The sequence below is a fragment of the Cuculus canorus genome, chromosome 4 (genome assembly GCF_017976375.1).
Source record: "Cuculus canorus isolate bCucCan1 chromosome 4, bCucCan1.pri, whole genome shotgun sequence".
Lineage (NCBI taxonomy): Eukaryota > Metazoa > Chordata > Aves > Cuculiformes > Cuculidae > Cuculus > Cuculus canorus.
In genome coordinates, this window is record NC_071404.1 from 22,275,697 (window position 1) to 22,296,126 (window position 20,430).

Here is a 20,430-nt window from a genome sequence, read left to right on the forward strand (position 1 = left end):
TTGGAATACAACACACCCAAATTTCATAAAGAGTAGAGGCTGATCTCTCTTTTCATTGCATTCCCAGTAAAATTAGAGTATGTTCAACATTTAGGCTACCATACAGCAAAGCAGAATTGGTCTTGATGAAGCATATTAAAGCTATTCTACGTCCTTAGCAGGAATTGAAAAAATAGGAAATAACTTTTCCAACTCTGCTTTAAAACAGAACAACCATGCTGTTAAGCTCTACTTTCAGGAGAAAACTAGGTGACTTCAAGCTTATATTGAACAGGAGTAGCCCTGGTTCATGTTGCTTCTAGAATAGAAACATCTCTAAACTTATTTTTTTCAGTGTGCTATGATCTGTGTACAAACTGAGGGAAGAAGAGTGTATCTGGAGCCTGATGACAAGTCATTCCTCCAGGAAAATACAAGAAAAATCATGTACTTAATTTAGTGAAATAAGCTCTCCTGCTTTTAAGAGAATATTTCAACCAGACTTTTATGTTACGCACTTCTTTTCATTGAATGAAAATGTTCAGAGTTGTTAATCTACTTTCCTGGATTCATTCAAGTACAATGCAATTCAATACTTTTGATATAAGATATTTTCAAAGCATACCATAATATTAGATAATTTTGCCTGTATTTAGATGTGTTTCTGAAAATGTGCAAGCATCCAAATTCAGGCAAGTAGTTCATTTTGGCTGGCATTCATTTTGGATTCTGCAAGTTTAAGTAGCTTTGGAAAATAGGTTCTTTAGAGTGTTTTATGAGATCTGCAAACCCTGACCTTACTAAATGCCTAAATATGTGACTTGGGTTAGCCTAAAGTCATTTAGATAGTATTAAGCATTTAGCCTACACCTCAGACATTTCCGGACAAGCGTTCCAGGAGATTAAGCAAGCGAGTCTTTCAGAACACATTATAATTGCATGGGACTTAAGGAACTGACACTCTATTTCCATAGCCAAATAGTATATTCATTCTGTACTGAGACAGTGAAGAAAAAACAAATTTTTGCCATGATACTTCAAACTACTTCTGTTGTGTTATATGCTGTAAAAAAAAGTTTTGAGTTCTCCTTTAGTTATCAAAAAAAGAATATAGTTGATTCAGTTTCAATCCTGTCATCATAATCTTCATAGTGAATTAGTGAAATATTTTCATAAATTGACTTCAATCATTTAGGATAAAAACTTAGGAAATATTACTGAAATCTGTTTGTAGAATCTTAACATTTATTTTGGCGGGGGTGGTGGTATAGATGTTACTTTTGTCTTTTAAAACAGGAAATGTAAGGGTTTGAGTTTTTCTTCATTTTAGCAGTGGCTAGTGTCAGTTTATTTTTAATTGCATGTAATTTTTTAGAAGTCACCAAATGAAATTAGAATGATACTGTGTTTCAGACACACAGTTGAGATAAGAGATATTCTGCAGATGTCAAAAGTTACTATTTTTACACCAACAGTCAACAACAAAAAATCAGTTAGTTATGCTTTGCTGTTATAGAACAATCTGAACAAGCATTCTCCAACAATAAATTTAATCAGAAAATTTAATTTGACAACAGAAAAGAAAAAGCACAGATCAAGAAAAGAAAAGTAAAACAACATCTGTGTCTTCCTAATTAGGGGTAAAAAAATCTGACTTTGTCTGTTAAGGTCTGACTTGATAACAGGACATATATTTCTACACACAACTTCTGGTGTCAAGAATCTTTTTGTTGATAGTTTGTAAAATAATCTGTTAACTTTGAAACGCAGTGTAACTAATTTACTTGTACATACTGTATATCAAGTCATCCTTGTATTGTGTGCAGACAATAATGTTACTCCAGGTAATACTCAGCAGCCGTTTTGTATTTGACAAAACAGCCATTTTATACAAGTTCTTAGAAAAAGTCATCGCTTAAAGTTGTTTTATAATTACTTCAAACTGACTCTTAGAACCTTTTCTAAAATAATCGCACCACCACTTTGTCAGAATAGAAACTGTATATACATATACAGTTACAGTCCTGGGAATAATTTTCTGTATTTTCCTTAAGTTGTCAGGGGGAAAACAAAAACAAAAAAAAAAACAGCAAGAAATTTCATCTGCAACAGATCAGAAATTAATGTAAAATTTCAAGGAAGTCTTGTGGCCCAGAGAAGATTATGGACAATGAAGAGATAACAACAATACTAAATATACAATAGGACTGAGATCTGATGATTACATTTCGATCCCACTTCTGTCATTGACCAAATTTGTCATTTTTCATTTGCATTATTTTGCAAACATGAAATGGGCTTGAGATTGCATTTTTAAAATAGGGATGGCTGGATAAGATATACTAGGAGACTTGACTTTTTAAATTGAGTTTTGGAGTCTGTGCCCTTTGTGATAACTGAGCCTCAGCAGGATTGATGACATTTACTCTCTTAAAAAATGCATTTTGAGCATTTAACTGATGTTCACAGGTAATGTTTATAAAAAAAAATACTATCAAAGACATTGCAAGGAGTAGAAATACTACTCAGGAATTCCTGACTTATCTCTCACAGTAATTTCTTTAGGTTCTGTATATTCCTATGAGTGAGCTACAGCCCGAGTCCGAAGATTTCTATGTTCTCTCTTATCCTACCAGTTTTTTTTCAATTGGGCAGATGAAAGGACTTCCAGATGTGACTGAACTGCATCTATCACTTGTTTCTATTCTCTGTTCCTCTTTTCATACAAATATCTGATAGAATGGTTCAAGTTTAAACATGCAAGACTGGCAATAGTTACCTTCGATCATCTCTCAAACTAGTAATGTGCTTTTTTTTTTTTCCCCATTTACAGCTATTTAATTATAAATCTTAACCTGACAATTTATAAACTGCACCAGTTTTCAGCTGTTTGTTATGTAACATAAAGGTAAATCTATTTGAAGTTTCTGATGCTGGTTTAAGACTACTAATAGGCAAAAGACAACTGATGTCTGATAATTAGAGATGCATTATACAAAAATTATACATTGATCTAAAAGTGTTTGACCTCCTAGTAATAAGAATTACATATATGCTATCCATGTTTTGCACAGGAAGTTCCCTGAAGTAGATATATTCAGGGATCTCCATTTCCCACAGGTTTTTACATAGCGGACTGTCTTTTCCATGTCAGCTACGCAAGTTTAAGGCGCACTTCTTATTCTCAATGAGGATTAGTTAGACAAGCATATCAGAGGCAAGCTACCAGTACTTCCTTCAATCTATTCCAGCAACATACACAGAACTAAAACAAAGAAAAACATCCAAGGTTTTGTTTCACTGTCAAACTTTTAAATCCCATGCACCCATACAACCTGTTATCAACGCTAAAGAAATCATTCAGCCATTCAACCCTTGTCCATGTCCATGAGACATGTGATGGGTAAGCAGGGCTTTGAGAGAAATCACAGGATTGCAGTGGTAGTTCTTTCTCTGTTGCAAAACAGTTCTTGCAAGAATGGGTTCCACAGACCTTTAGTAGGATCAAGGAACTCCAAGTTTTCTTACATATCTTAAATACTGTAAAAATACAAAGGCTGCTTCCAATAGAAATGAATGAAGAAAATGTGTCTGGAATATGTAGTAATACTAACAGACTTTTCTAAGACTTTGATATACTTCTGTATAAAGTAAGGATTTAAATTTAAATTAAACCAAAAAGTGATGCCCAAGAAAGAAGAAGGAAAAGAAATTAAACTAGGCAAAACAGCAGAAAAACTCAGCTTTTCCCTTGCCTGTGTACAACGAGCCATAGAACAAGTTCAGACTGTTTTAAAAAACCATAGAACATAAAAATTATGCTAGAGGGTTTTTAGCTTGTGTCTGCTTAAATAAAAATAAAATAAATATCTTTACATCCCAAAGAGTTTGATTTTAATGATTACATAGTAAAAACTAAAATCTATCCTGGAGTTATGTTCTTTGGTATGTTCATGATGATGTTCCCACCTGCATTTGCAATCAGATATTCATTTCATCGTAACATAACAGCTTAGGAAAGATCAGTCTTAACATACCAGCCACCTGAAAGTTTCTATTAATTTAAATCAGTCAGTCTCTAGAAATGAAGACATTCCTCTTAGGTTTTAAAAATTTAGCATTTGTGTATTGATTTCAAGCACTGTTTCTATTATATCCTATTGAGTATTAATTTTTTTGTCAGTAATTTTTTCATTGTTTAAAAATTAACTATTATCTTTTCTGAGCAGGTTATTTTGGTTTCCAGCTCACTCCAACAGCTTTAAAAACTAGAAATGTTTTTATTCTTACAGGATGATCATTATGCAAGTGAAATAGCATTATTCCTCAATTAGAACAAGCTTGTTCTTATTTATATTCCAGTATTTCAAGACGGTAAAAAAAGTCTTTAGCACAACATGGAACTCAATAATTTCTTGCCATTTCTATGTGTAACAAATGTTTAAAAATATTTTTAGGAGTTTGAATGTTTCACTGAATGATCAAAGGCAACTTGCTTGCATACAACTCTATTAAATCAAAACAAACATCAAAACAAAAATTCCACCATATTTTATTAATTTATGAGGCTAAGATGATAAAAAAAAAGAAAATAATACTTGTTTGTCAACAAACCCTGAGAATGGAAGAAGGCTCAGAGAAGATGGGCACAGACGATGTGTTCATGAAGCTCAGGGATGGATATAAGGAGTCACCAGAGCTGCTGTAAAGAAAGCAGAACTTACATCAATTCCAAGGGGACTGGAGGGAGACCTTTGTTTTGTCTGCATTATTTGAATGGATCAACTGACTGCATCAGCTGTAGGGAATCAGTTGTGTAAATGGCTTTCCCTCAATCGAAAAATTGTGAATGCCTTCTTAGGGCAGTCAGAAAAGCACAGGGGCAGTGGAAGGAGGGGGCAGCCACGTTTATACACAACTTGGCAAAGTCCAACAAAAAGTATACAGTGTGAGCAAGCAGAAAAAAAGAACTTTGAAGAGAACAGCCTTCAAATCACAAATTCCTTCTTGGTGACTGGGGATACCCAGAACCATGATGGTAAGTTTACAGAGGTTGGCAATGCTAATTATGTTTGTATTGTGACCTAGTTCCAACAGCAATATCATGCTTGTATCTTGATTTCAGTATATTGCTGCATCACTCTGCTAATCAAAATCCCAAGTAACATCAAATAACTCTAGATAAGTAAATTCAAAATTAAAATATTAAACTCCTCCTTGTGTGGTATATCAAAAAGAACACAGTCAAAGAAAATTGGATTCTGATAAATCTGAAGGGCATATGAATTGTTTGCCTTCATATTTAACTCAAGTCACTTTTCCCTCTAATGTTATACTCCAAGTTGCCTTCTGAACAAGGATCATCAAATATTTCTATGTGAAATAATATATTCATTTTGAAATTAAATTAATCTCATTATATGATTATAGTTCCCCTATGTTTTAGCGTATTTGATAAGGTTTGTTTAAACACATCTATTTCATTCAGCAGTAAACAAGTTTCAGGAAAAGCATATTAGTAGCCTGTTGTTTTCTTTTTTCTTGAATAAAGCATAATTAATGAATCCAATTTATACTAATGCACTGGATATTGCAATTACAAAAAAATATATGCAATAATACCTGGGTAAAAGCCAGTCCCATTCAAGACAGTGTCAGCCATATCTCAATAAAAATGGAATAATATCTTTTTTGTTCAAATGTTTAGAAAATAATTCAAATTGTTACACCTATTTCTGACTGTGTCAGAATTTTCTCAATACACAGTACACAAAATACCAAAGCAAATGAAAAGCACTAGTTACATTCTCTCATCTCTTTTTGCCAGTGTCAGATTCCAGCATGTCCTCCGTCACTCCTTGACTGTACCGTCATAGAATTATGGAGTCATTTAGGTTGGAAAAGACCTTTAAGATCATTAAGTCCAACCATAAACTGTAATCTGAGACCATGCTGTAAGTCATTCTGTGCTACCTCATACTTTATTTTCACCCTGTTTGGCAGTTGCTATTTCTTTCATATACTACAAAATTTCCTCCAAACAACAGTTTATCATTTCCTCTGTATTAGTAGTGTCAAGTCTATATTTGAAGTGGGAAACATGACTGCTTCACCTGTTTCTATTCAAAGTAATGTCTCGTCACAGTTTAGCCATGGCCATCCAATTTCGGCAGCTAAAAACAAGCAGTTGGACTCCTAAATTCCCTTCCCCCCAACGCAGAAGGAAAGGGGAAAGAAAAGTGAGGAAAAAAAAGACTTGCAGGTTGAAAACTAAAACTACAGTTTTAATGAAAAAACAATAATAATGATGATGAAAATAATAAGAAAGTAATAAAATATAAACAAATATATGATGTCGTGCCTCCACTCCTCAATGACTATACATCACCACAAATGCTGCAGAGCAGGCACGAGGGAAAGGATCCGAGGCTACGAGGTAGCTGGGATCAGGAACTGGATTCAGGAATGCATGGATCCAGGATTGAGGGCAATCTTTGCTGCCCTAAGGATCTTGAACTCCACCATTTCATGGTCACTACAGCCAAGACTTCCCTTGAGCTTCACATTCCCCACCAGCCCTTCCTTGATGGTGAGAACAAGGTCCAGCATAGCACTCAGGAACCAGGAATCTCCTGGATTGCTTATGTCCTGCTGTGTTGTCCCTCTGGCAGATACTGAGGTGGCTGAAGTCCCCGACGAAGACCAGGGCTTGCAAATGCAAGGCTTTGCCTATCTGTCTACAGAGAGCCTCATCTACTTGCTCTACCTGGTCTGGTGCCCTGTAGCACTGTAATGTCATGCATCCCTGCCTTCCCTTTAATCCTGACCCATAAGCTCCTCATCCTCTGCTCTGGAGACCTTCACCTTGGTGGTAACCTGCTGGTAACCTAGCAGGTAACCTGTTCCAGGTGGTCTTCCTTGAGCAGGCATGTTGGACCAAGTAACCTCCAGAGGGCCCCTCAAATTTCAGCCATTCTGTGATTCTGCGAATCTTTTTATGCCCATATTAATGCACACATGCATAGAACAGTAGAGAAAGAGTTCCTGTTCTCTTATGTGGCTGTACATGCATATATATCCTGAATATATATGAAACAGGCATTCAGTTTAAATAATTTATTTCCAGAATTTTCTTTGAACTTGGATTATCTCGTTAGATATCATTACTTTAACATTCTGACCTATTTAACTTGACAGACATCATAGAAACTATTAACGTGTTCTGTCTTGTGTAAAGAAAAATCATCAATGGTTTTAGTAAAGGGGTGTACCCAGGTACAGACAGCTCAAAGAAAAAAGATAGATTTTTTTCTGTGAGTTGGGATCAAATACAATGCATTTTATTAGCTAAAAAAAAATAAATTGGTAAACACTACTAAATAAAGAGTGAAGTATAATTAAAATATTTTACTTGGGAAATGCTCAATTATTTTATTCTAATATTTTCAAAATAAACTACTTGAAAGTAGCTTTCTAATTTAAATATTAATCTAATTTACTTCAAAAGTAACTTTAAAATTTAAGTGACCTAAGAAACAAAACATTATGTTCCATATTGAACAAAGGTTTTACTTTATCCGTATAAAAAGGGAGAGAAAAATTTTAAAAAGTTGTTTTGGTTTGTGTAAGCTATTCCCTCCTCTCACCATTTTCCTCTTTGGTTTTAGGAAACCTAAAAAACCCCATCTATATTTCTACATTTTTCTCTAACTGTATTTTACTCCACTAAAAGCAGAAAGCAGGCACATGGAAATTTGAGAGACAAAACCAGTTAAAGAATGCATCATTTCAAGACATGAGGAAGTAGATACTAAAAAGACTATCCACAGAACAATAAGCTTGTATCAACTTCACCATCTCCACTGCCAAAATAAAGAAAAGAAAAAAAAAAATCCACTCTAAGAGCAAATCTGCAAAAGCCTTGTACTAATGATCTGCCTGCATACACATGATTAATGGCTGTAGTGAATAGCTTGTGAATGACGGTGCTCTGCTTAATGGAGACGACTAGACACACATGCACTCAGCACACTTATGAAATAATGTGTGCTTTGCTTAGTAAGGATTAAGACTAAATGCTTTATTTAAAGCTGAGAGAAAAAAAACCTGCAATCTGGTTAATTAATGAATTATTTTCAAGGGAAATAGTTAAATGAATAAATATTGGTGAATACATCATGATTTTTAACAAATTCTTATTTCGGTCCAAATTAGGTCAAACCTTTTATAAAATGGTATGCACATAAATGAGCTAATAGTCATTTATATTGTAAGCACAGCTTACAATATATGAAAGCAAGTATTCACATTTTTTAAGTCAATTTTATTTGGAGCGTAATGTGATACTGTTTGCACCACACTATAAGCAGAAATGCTGCCTCTTTCAAGAACTCCTTCCCATAAAATGCAGCTTACAACAGATGGGGGTAGAAATAATGCTTTAAATAAGAAACAAATATTTACCGGTCTCAGCATATCATGGGTATCCATTAAAATTCAGCCTGCAGCAGAACTGAAGATATTCTCACTGATACGATATTTCAGTGTTTGAAGGAAGCATGTGTTCTCTGCTGTTGCTCTTATCATTTAGCATATCATGTCATCTGTTTCCAGTAATAAAAATTACTAGTTTTCTGTCATTTCACTTGAATACAGATTCTTAATAAAATTATAAAACCCTAGTATAGATTTGACAATCTCTTTAGTCCACCTTTTATAACTATAGGGTTTTTTCCCTAGAGTGTGTGGCTCTGTAAATAGTATAGGACATATTGCAAAGGTCTTTGTAGGATTGAGTTTTAAAGGTAGAAAACAATGGATCCACCCTTCTCCTAAAAATCCATTTCAACTATATAGGGCGGGAGATCAGACTTTGCTTCAACCTCCATTACATTCATAAATCTTGTCTACCTATACAATAAACTTTATTTCAGCTGGTAAACGGTGCATTTTTAGGCTCAAACTATTTAAAATATTTGTGATTCATTGTCTTGCTTGTGTGTTTATACATCAGTTTTAGAGTTGCCAAATTTGATTACTCTGCTGAAAAAAAGATTGAATCTCAATGGACATTCCTGTAGTGTCATTCTACCATTGCGTCTTTGGCATTATTTTGTTCAGTTTCCCATTTCTCTTCTTGATCACTGTTTCTCTTCCTTTACACATTCAAAACCTAGCTCAAGTCCATTCTCTGCCAACTTCTTTAAAGACCAGACTCTTCAGCAGCTACTTAGTTTCTGCTCAAGGGCCACTGTCAAAAATTTCTCCCCATGAGATTCATCAGATAGTCTGCTTGTTTTCATTTGGCTCTAAGGCTAACTCTCATGTCAACCTATCAAAAGCTTTTTAAATAATTTTTCCAGGAAACTCAAAACTTACATAATTACTTTGACAAAAGAATTGCTAACATCTATTCCTTTAAAAAAATAAAAATATAAAAATTGAAAGAAGCGTTATAGTGTTCTATTCAAGCTCTAGCATTACAATCAATACTTGTACAATTAAAATAAAAAAGACTTCTTTGAATTCTGTAAACATTTTAAGTTAGTAACTTGTCACCCACTTTAGAAATACAGAAAACATAACTTTAAATGATGAATTGTATAATATTTTAAAACAGAATTTGTTAATCTCCTAAGAGCTGTTAGCTACTTTATTCTCAGCAAAGAACCCAAAGTTCTTGTAAATAAGAGTAAAAGTATGAACAATTTGATTTAAGTGCACAGAATTAAAACTTTAAAGAATTAAAACTTTTTGATTCCAGATTATTGACAGAAGCTAAAGAAAATCTCAATAAATTATCTATTTAGGAGAAAGTCAATTGCTGTAGATGAAGTGGAACAAAAATGTTAAGGAAGTATAATAACAGAAAGTAATTTATTTAAAATGTTAACACAGAGTTCTTAAGGATTTGAGACTAGTCTGTTTATAGGAAGAGAAGATTCCTGGAGCAGCTGTCAATAGTGTCATGATCCACTTTAAAAGAAAGTGAGTCCTTTATCCTGGCACGGCACCAGAGCGATTCAAAATCACTCAGAGACAGAGATGTACACTATATATTTTACAAAACAAGATGCATGCCTTTAAAACACTGGATTCAAACCATCAAACAACCAGTACGGGACAGAGCAGAGACAGGAAAAGCTGCAGCCAAGACAGTTACCGAAACAGTCCTTCAATTGGCAACGCTTGTCAACAGAGGAAAAATCTGCTTAACGGAGCTGCAAAACCAGCACCGGGAGCCCTAATCCTGCCTGGACTGAAACCTGAAATCGAATAAAATACACCTGCTGCAGCCCACTGCAGCTGCACATATTGCAAAGAAGGAAAAAGGAGAAAAGAAGAAAAAAGATAAAAGATAGGAAAGGTTAAAGGAGATAAATAGTTACAAGAAAAATAGGAAATCTGAGAGAAAGGAATAGGAAAGATGAGAGTTACTTAGGTACTCCACATGTAGCAGCACGCATTTCTTTGTCAGGTGGGTCCAGAAGATGGTGAGTGTCCACACAAACACAAGGCAAGACAAAGAGAGAGAGCCTTACAGGCTTTTGTGGGGATTTTTAAACTCCCTGTCCTCACTCCTCACCGAATCAGGTGGGGGAAGAACAGGTAACAGGCTCAGGTGTGTCCCTCCTCCCCAGCCAAGCCCAGACGTGCTCTCCAGCACTTCCAGCCTTGCCACTGGGGCTGGGGGTAATCACCTGCTCTGAGCCATTCAACTCATGCCAGGCCAGCTCCATACAAGTAGTACTATAGCAGAATTGTGACAGTGACATTTTAAAGGAGATTAGACAAATCAAAAGGGCAGGGGGGAAGAAAAAAAAAATTAGTAGGAGTACCCACACATAGGTTGAACAGTTTCTAGATATTAAATTTGAAAGAGGTAGTGCAGAGAGCAAATTGTCTGCATGCTGTAAGTGATCTTACTTGGAGTAACTAACCTGAGAAACAAGTGAATTAATTCCTGTTTCAGTACTGACCTGTATGTGGCACTCGATGTAACTATTGAAAAAATAAACTACAATAGTGGTAACAAAATGTCCATGCTGACCATTTTACACAAATGAAAAGCCAAAAGCAACAAAAACTCCATTACAGTAATAGAACTACATAAACTAAAACTACATCAAAATGAGAAAACTTATAAAATAAACAGATCCACTATTAAGGTATAAAGCTTAAATGCAGCAGAGAAATGAGGAGGGTAGGGAAGGGGACCAAAAAAGTCACAATGTGTTTCAGTAGTGACACAAAAAAAAAAAAAAAAAAGGATATATTTCAAAAATTGGAGATGGTAACCAAATAAAAGAAAGAGAAAGTAACAAAAGTTCTTATATATGGAAAAAAACCCACAAAAAGTCAAGGCCAAAAATTACTTTGAAGAGCAACTCATCAAAGACATAAAAAAGAATAGCAAAAACTTCAATCCCATCAGTAGCAGTATTACCTTCTAGAGGGTCAATGAGGCTGACAGATGACAAAGAAGTAGAAGGATCACTCCAAAAAGAAAAAGCCATGCCACAGGAGAAATAAAATTCTTTGCCTCAATGACTGTCACTGAAGGAACACAATACACTGATATCAGAGGCGTTTTACAACAGGTATATCTAAGGATTTTTCTGAAACCAGTGCATCAATAGAAAAGATTTTAAAGCAGATTAACAAAACCAAAGAGCAGTAATTTGCAAAGATTAGATGCGTTTTGTCCAGGAGTTCTAAAGGAACTCATATACGCAACTGCTAAACTAATAACTGTGGTACTGAATATATTACTTGAATTATCCTTAGGATTGGAAGGACAGAAGGTGGGCAATACAATTGCAATTTTTAAGAGGGTGCATAAAACTATCTAGAAAACCATAGATTCATAAGTTTTATTTTTCTAACAAGTAAATTATGGACTATATAATGAATGATACATTGCCTAAGCACATACACTACTTTCATATTAGCAAACTGTACAGCACATTAGAACTGGATCTGTAGAGGAAGCAGTTCATCCTGCATACCTGAATCAGCATTTTAGGTGTTCTGGAGGTTTTTACTTTGGACAACACTCCCACCCAACTTGGTGTTGGGCTGAAAACTTAGTGAGGGTGCACTCATTTCCCTCATGCAGATCATTCATTATGATATTAGACAAAAGTGGCCCAAGTTACTGAGCCATGGAAAATTAAAAGATCTACAGGATTTTCAGGTCTTCACAAAAACTCTACGACAATAGGAGCCCAAGCCTTATCTGCAAGGAAAGACTCATGAAAGAGAAAAAGTTCTTGGAAACAGTCATCGTGGACTATCATGGATAAACCATGCCTGGATAAACAAATTACCTTCTCTGATGAAATGTCCAGATCTGCAAATGAAGAGAGACCAATGACTTCCCTCTTCAGTTTCAAGGGGCCTCCCAACACCTATGCAGAATATTTCAAGATATATTCAGACTTTTCACAGTGTACATGACAGGAGAATTAAAGAACATGGGTATTAACTATGAAAGAGGAGAGGGTCTACTTGCAATTCAGGGAAACTTTTTCACAATCTGGAACTGCAAATAGCTGCCTAAAGACACGATGCAGTCTCCATCCTTGAAGGTTTTCAAGATCAAACTGAATTAAATGCTGAGAAATCTGATCCTCTTTCATAGTTGAACCTGTTTTGAGCAGGAGATTGGATCAGTGACCTCTTCAGGTCCCTTCCCATCTTAAAAAATTTGTGATAATTAAGGATAAACAGGAGATGAACCTGAAAAGTTCATCCTGGTTAGAAGTAATACGTACGCATATACATAACGTATAATGGACATGATATAGCAATGTGTGCTTAAGGCCAACTGTATCCTGGCCTGCATCAGAAGAAACTTTGCCAGCAGGTCAAGGAAAGGTGATTCTCGCCCTCTACTCTGCTCTGGTGGCACCACACCTTACATACTGCCTCCAGCTCTGGAGCTCTCAGCACAGGAAAGATATAGACCTGTTGGAGTGGGTCCAGAGGCAGGCCACTAAAATGATCAAAGGCCTGGAACACCTCCCCTGTGAAGAGAGGCTGAGAGAGTGGGGTTGTTCAACTTGAATAAGACTTTGGGGAGATCTTATTGTGGCCTTTCAATACTTAAAGGGTGCTCATAAAAAAAGATAGAGAAAAACTTTTTAACAGAACCTGTAGCAATAGGACAAGAGGCAATGGTTTTAAATTGAAAGAAGAGATGTTTAGACCATATATTAGGAAGAATTGTCACTGAGGGCGGTGAAACACTGGCACAGATTGCCCAGAGAGGCAGTAGATGCCCCATCCCTGGAAACACTCAAGGTCAGGTTGGGTGGGGCTCTGAGCAACCTGATCTGTTTGAAGATGTCCCTGCTCACTACAGGAGAGTTGGACTAAGTGACCTGCATGGTCCCTTCCACTTCAAACCATTCTATGATTCTATAATACGTGTACATATACACACACTAATATAGGTGCCTCCCACAGACACATAACCTATACTAAGGTAGTGTAAACATAAGGAATAAAGGAAATACATCATAAATCCTTCAGACTACTATGAAGTTGTCAAAGAGCATTCAGCTGAAGATGATCATGGTGCGATTACACACATGGATTTTAAAAAAATTTTGGACACCATCCTTCACCGAAGCCTTTGGTAGAAACAGAAGAAAAGAAGCATGGCTTTTTCATGCTTAATATATTTTGAAGGTAAGAAACGATGGTAGGAATAAGTTATTAGTGCTCCTAATGGAACAAGATCAGAAAGATAAACTATGCTGTAGACCCTGATGTGACGATATAATGATCTCACAAAGGAAATGGGAAAATTATTGACAAAGTTCGATGCTACTATCAAATTATTCAAATTAATCACTGTACTATTTGCTCGAACAAGCAATTGGATAATGGAATAGCAAGGCAAATTCAGTATTGATAAAAGCAATATGAAGCATATTTGGAAAAGAAACTCTAATTACGCATGCATAGCAAAGTTTTCTTACATCAGTCATTAAAAGTCAGGAAACAAATCTTCTGATCAAGTTCTAAAATTGTCAGTGACAGACGGAAGTGGTAGTAGAATATCAGAAAATAACTGGAAGCAAACCCTAACATAATTATACAATTGTATTAATATTTGATGCACCTGGATCTTCAATGTTCTGTTGAAGTCTAAACTTCCTGTTTCCAAATGCACTAGAAAAGATACAGAAAACAGTGACGAAATAATCACTGAAGTGGAAATAGATTTGTGCGATTCTCTGAAAGGGAAATGAAAAAAGGAGAATAATGCCGTATCAGGGGATATTAAATAGATCGTGTATGTCAATCTGGAAAATATGTAGTCGAAAGAAGGTCTAATAGAGATCTAAAAATGATACGAAACAGCTAAACATGATACGAAACAGCTAAATAGGAAAACCGTACTTGCTACTCAGCTCAAGAAGTAAGCAGCAATCGATGTAACAATCAAACAGTGGGTTAAAAAGAAAAACACTAGTTAACATGCTAGTTAAACGCACCATTGAGTTTAGCATGAGGGGATTGAGGCACGGGCTCCTGGACTTGTATTGACAGAAGACCCTTTCTTGCAAAACCAGGCTGCTTTTAGACAGCTCTGCTAAATTTCAAAACACACGGTGTTATCTGATTGGTTACAAACAACTGTCCCCGCGCTTAAACGTCAGAATAACCGCTCAACAGGTAACTGATCCCTCGCTGTTCACGCGCAGCCCCCGTTCCTTCTTTGGGCATCAGAAGGCTGCTGTTGTCTGCTTTGTTCTTCTGTTGACGGTACTTTTCGTAGTGCTTTCCGGGCGATGTTCCTGTGTTGTCCGCCTATCCAGGGTCCCTCCAGGGCGCTCTCCCGCCCGGCCGTTCCCTGTGTGCTGCCCATGCGGCGGGGCCCGAGCCGGGGGGGCGCTTGGCGGCGGGGGCCGGGCAGCCACTCGCTCCGGGCACCGCCGCCCGGGGGAAAACTGCCCACATCAGGACACTGTGGGACCTCCAGTATAAGTGGCTTTAAGCGGAATTAAACAGAACTGTGGAAGGAAGGGAGTTGCATCAAGACCTATGAAACCAGAAGGACCTGATGAAAATAATCAGCTCTGAAAACTGCTGAACCTCTGGTTGCCAGAATTTAGGGAGGTATTTCGAGGGAAAAAGCAACGCCTGTGTGTGACTTATTTCTATTATTTTTTTTGTAAGACTTTAAGTTGCTACCAGAGGCTTACACAACTGATCATAATACTTTTTTTTAATGACAAATAACTATTTCATGTAAATTTAATATTTCATATTGCTGCATTTCAAATGCACTATATTAATAACGGTTAAATTGCATATTTGGATTTAAACATTCCATTAATGAATATTTTTTTTTAACTAACTGAGACAATGCAGGCTCATGTAAACCTTTTTCTTAATTATTGCGCGAGCAAAGTCTCTTCTGCTGCAGATACCTTCCCGTTCTCTTGCTCCCCTGCAATAGCTCTGGTATGAGATAGCACGCTGATAGCTATCTGTGTTAAATGACTGATCAGTACAACGACGATAGTAACTTCGCAGCTCTGCCGGATAGAAATGTATCTCTGTATCTAACACCTGCTTAATGGACCACAGGACATTTGTAAATCTTTTTACTGGCATATTTTAAGAAGGCCACCCTAGTGTTAAGCAGCAATGAACCAGGTCTTACTGAGATCTGACTTTTTTATTTGCCTACTGGAAAACATAATGTGATGCCCATGAAATCCCTTTGAAGTGACTGTTCTGTTTCTTAGTACCTGCAGTGAAGATTAAATTAGTGACCGTGGGATGTGTTTGTTTTTTTCTCAGCTGGAAATAAAACAGGCAAACAGCTTTTCCTACAAAGAAACCTCTCAATGGTTCTCTTTTCTCTTGGGAATATTTAGTAAGGTACATACTAATAAACTGACTGTGTATTTCTTCTTGATGTATACATATCTCCTATGCATAGCAAACTTGATTACATAATTTCTAAATACCAATAAGCTTTAGAATTATTACCTCCTCTAGTTTGTGTGTATTGGCATATTTGTTTGTTGTCATAAATCTTGAGGATCTTCCCATTTCAAAGGTTTGGATAGCAGTCTTCCCAGAATCCTAAACTCAGAAGATCCCCTTTTAATCCATATGATGTACATTACATTGGAAAATATCGGTCATTCTCGCATTTTCATTTCCCCTCCTCTCTTACACTCCAGAGCTTACATCTTAATACTGTGATCATTTTCTTTTATCCTGTGTTTCCAATTATTAAGGGTTTTACTAGGTGTCAACAGCATTTAGAAACATTCCAAATAGAAAATGTACTTTAAAGTGGTGATGGCTGTGAATCACATATAGCTTACCAAAAAAACCCCAAAAAACAAACCCACAATCTAACAAATTAATTTAGTCATATTCCTGTGCCTCTTTTTCTCTTTCTTCTCTTCTTATTTTAAAATCTTTGATTTTTCATGTACCTATTTCAAAAACTGCAGCTGTCCCTCATCTGCATACAGTTACCAGATAACACTGTGATTAGAATTCTAAATTAGGTGATATTTGAAACTATACTAAATCAGAAGGTTGTTAGTAGGCAGAACAAAGGAGGCAGCAATATACTTTATTTTTGGGGCAAGAAAATTTTTCTTTACTTGTCTGAAAGTGCTTCACAAAGAACACATGAGAATAATTACTCTGAGGGATAATAGGACATATGGGAGCGTTGAAGATATAAATTCATTAAATACTGATTTTCATAGCGTAAAGAAATAGGTGGCATCTCGTGAAACTACAGGTATACAAAACAGATATACAGGCCCTCTGCAAAACAAGTAAAGACATTTATGCTTTAAGTGGGGAGGGGCATTTCAGATAAAAAAAGATTTGGGGATATAGAATAGTAACGTGAAAGGAAAAGATAAACTTTAATTTACTTCATCAAGTGCAGAGTGTCTACCTCTGAGCAAAGCAAAGTCATAAATTCAACAGCAGACGAGGAAAGATGAAAGGAAGGAAGATAAGGTGAGGATAGCCTGCTATCCTCAAACATAGCCATACTCAATCCAAAGAAGATTTCTATGAATAGTATACTTTCATGCTCCACAGAGAGAAAACAGTTATACCACAAACAACAGATCTGGGAATTAGATTTTAAATACAGCAATTACACTTATAGATAGGAAAACATTAACAGCAGGAAAGGAAATTGGTGTTCTGACATAGGATAGGAAGAAAAAATAATTTAAAACCCTAATAGGGGAAGCTGTAAAAGTTGCCAGTATCACAGGAGCTCCAGCAAAAGTTCACATTAGACTCATCAGAGAGGTTATGTCAAAATTGTACAACTAGTCTATTGATTAGAATGGATATCAATATTTGCCAATAATAGACAGCTATGTATGATACCTTACAGTGATAAAATTGATGATAATTAGGGCTAAACCATCGTTCATTCCTCAAAATCATTCTCGATCATGGACTTCAGGTTTAAATCAGAACAGAATAGGGGGCACTGCTTAATGATGAAAAACTCCACATGTGTAAGGGTTTATCCAATAAACATATACATGTCATCATGCCAATAGTACAGTGGAAGAAATTATGAAAGAAATAGTTATGAATATATTCAGGAATATCAGGCTAAGTAGTATAACTAAACTCAAAATAATGACAGATGTGAAATATATGTCTTGAGGTGAAATTGAATTAAACACAGGATGAGCTTGCAAGAAGTAGATGTTGCTAGAAACATTTCTTTTTTTAACAATATTGCTTTACTTTTAGTCAAAGGAAACATATCAGAACTAATCCATCTCCAGTTTGGCAAAATGCTAGATTTGATGTCATTTATGACATTCTTAACTATCCTACGTCAGATAAATATAGCTAGATTATGCAATTAAAGAACTCACTATAGAAATATAGGAGAATAAAATTTCCTGTTAGAACTGCTGTGCTTAACTATATTACTATATGTTTCTGAGTTTCACATTTATCTTTAAGGTTATACAAGCACTTATGTATAAGTGTTCAGCTATATTCGTGTTAACAATGATTAAATGTACTCATACATACATTTAAGATAGATTGCATGTATAAATTGTTTACACATGTACATAGAGTTTTTTCTACTTTTGTGGGCTTTCACTGTGGATTACCATTCTTTTAACCAATGTTTATTAAAAGGAAAGTAAGTGGAATTGGATTTTCAGGTAAAATACTTCCATCTCCTTCTGCATATTCTTCATTTATATAACCTTGTGCATCATCTCTCAACGAAATGTACTCTTAAATAAAGTTAATATTCTGCTCATATCCTCCAGGCCAAATGAGGGCACTTTGTGCAGCTTGATCGTGATCGTTTAGAAAACTCTCACCAGTTCCATACTCTTTCTAGCAAAAATGAAAGTGCATTGATAATGTAAATATAATGAGGAGGAAAGTGGGAAAAATATAATGTGAAAGGCACAGAAAAAGGAGCAGATAGTACAGCACATGTATTTTCCCTACACATCATCTTGGTTCACTCTAAGTGAACCAGTGGATCACACTAACAATCTTTTCAGTTTCTTGAAATGAACAGCTTTTTCAGTTTTAATAGTTCTTTAACACTGAATGCCCAATAAAATTTGCTTACTATGGGCCAAAAATGAACATGCATTACAGATGAAAGCATAGGAGCATAGCTCTTTTCTATATTATTCATTGATTTAAATTTCCACTTAGGCGTGTTTTTTGCTGTTATTGTAGCTATTGCATTTGACATACTCAGTACAATGCAAACATCCATACCCCGATCTGATACAACTAAATTTTCAATCCTGTGTACAAATACTCAAATAATTTCCTTTGCATTATTTTCTTTCTATTATTTTTGACTTTTCTCCATGGTTCTTATTCATTAATGTCTATTAGGTCTCCTTGGAACCTCTCCTCCTTCTCAATCAACATTTTATTTTATTTGATTTTCCACTATCACTGCTTTCACCTTTTCCAGATCAGTGAATACCACACCACATAACACTGGTTCTTCCTTTAAGCCAGTCAACCTCTTCCCGTTGAAAGCAAAGTAATCATTCTCACGTTTTGTTTTGCTTTATTTTAGTCAGATTTTGATTTACGATAGCACTTGTCTTCACACAGCAATAGTTTAACTTCATTAATAGATACCTATGAAGATTTTACCAAAAGTAGTTAAGAAATATCTGAATATACTGTGTCATCTAGTTCTCCAATATTTGTTATTATCTGCAATTCTAGCAAATTTATTTTTGGTAAAGGAAAAAAAGGAAACTAAGGTCAAAGACAAGAAGGATACAAAGTTGAATGCATAGTAAAATTAGACGCCTGTAAAGGAAGAAAGAAAAGGCAACATTATAAGCAGAGATTCAACATAGTAAATTAGATAATGGAAGCACCAAAGTTAAGTTTTCTTGCTTTTGTATTTGTGGGTGTTAGCTCCCTCCATTGATGATACATTATCATAATTTTAATTTTCATGACAAAAGCACTTTTCCTTTCAAAATGTTTGCAAACCATTACCTCAAACTGTCTAGAAGATACTACTCTCTTTTAAGCCTATGTCTTAGCCATCTTTTATTTGACTATGTATTAAGCTCTTTCTTTTCACCTTGTCAAAAGCGAATGGGGAATAGAGGGGAACCCATGAATCTGAAATGTTTGTTTTAAAACATTCTGCATCTATGTACTACTAAATTTTGTTTGGAAATCTTTCTCCAACTTTTAAATTGTCTCCACTTTTCTGAGATATGATTGCTCAGTGTTAAGGGGCCTTCTTTATCGTGTTTAGTTGGTAATCTAACATTAGAGCTTAATTCCAATCGTACATTAAACATTTTGACAAGATTCTCTGGCACAGGTCAGTTGACAAGGAGGAACCTTATCAGATGCTCATAAGCTCTCTCAGCTCCTGAAACAAGATGGCTTCATTCAAACTGCCTTCTGAGAATAACTCCTGGGTCTCCCTCTATGTTGAATTCTATCCAGTAAGTATTGTGGGAAAAGACTAGTTGACACATGACAAACACAAGCTACATTCTAATCGTTTACTGCTATAAAGGATCAAATTCTATTGGCTGAGAATATTCACAGAAGTTTCCAGTTAAATGAACACACCACCTCAGTATAGCATAACCGATCTCAGAATATTGATTTATGGACTTACAGTTTCATTTCTTCAATGTTACTTTGTTCAGTGTCCCGCTTATTTACCCTACTTTGCACTTAGCTTTTGAAGAGTAAATTTTCCAATTTGTCACTATTTCATTTGGGATTCCCTCTTTTTATCACATTTAATGTTCTTGCAAGATTGCAATATATATGAACACTTGTAATTTCAGTGTAAAGCATCTTTACGTCTAAATTTATCGTGTCCCAATGGTATTTTTTTTTTTACAAATCGCTATAATTGTACCTATATTTCTATTTTTTTTTTCT

At 35.5% G+C, this 20,430-nt stretch overlaps 1 long non-coding RNA gene across 1 annotated transcript in view; it reads left to right on the top strand.

The window, feature by feature from the left end:
• The first annotated feature begins 14,547 nt into the window (after positions 1-14,547).
• Positions 14,548-20,430, top strand: part of LOC128851956 (uncharacterized) — a 32,838-nt gene continuing 26,955 nt past the window's right edge. The window contains exons 1-2 of the long non-coding RNA XR_008449477.1: positions 14,548-14,667; positions 19,853-19,979. This is a non-coding gene — a long non-coding RNA (uncharacterized LOC128851956). The remainder of the gene's footprint in view (positions 14,668-19,852; positions 19,980-20,430) is intronic.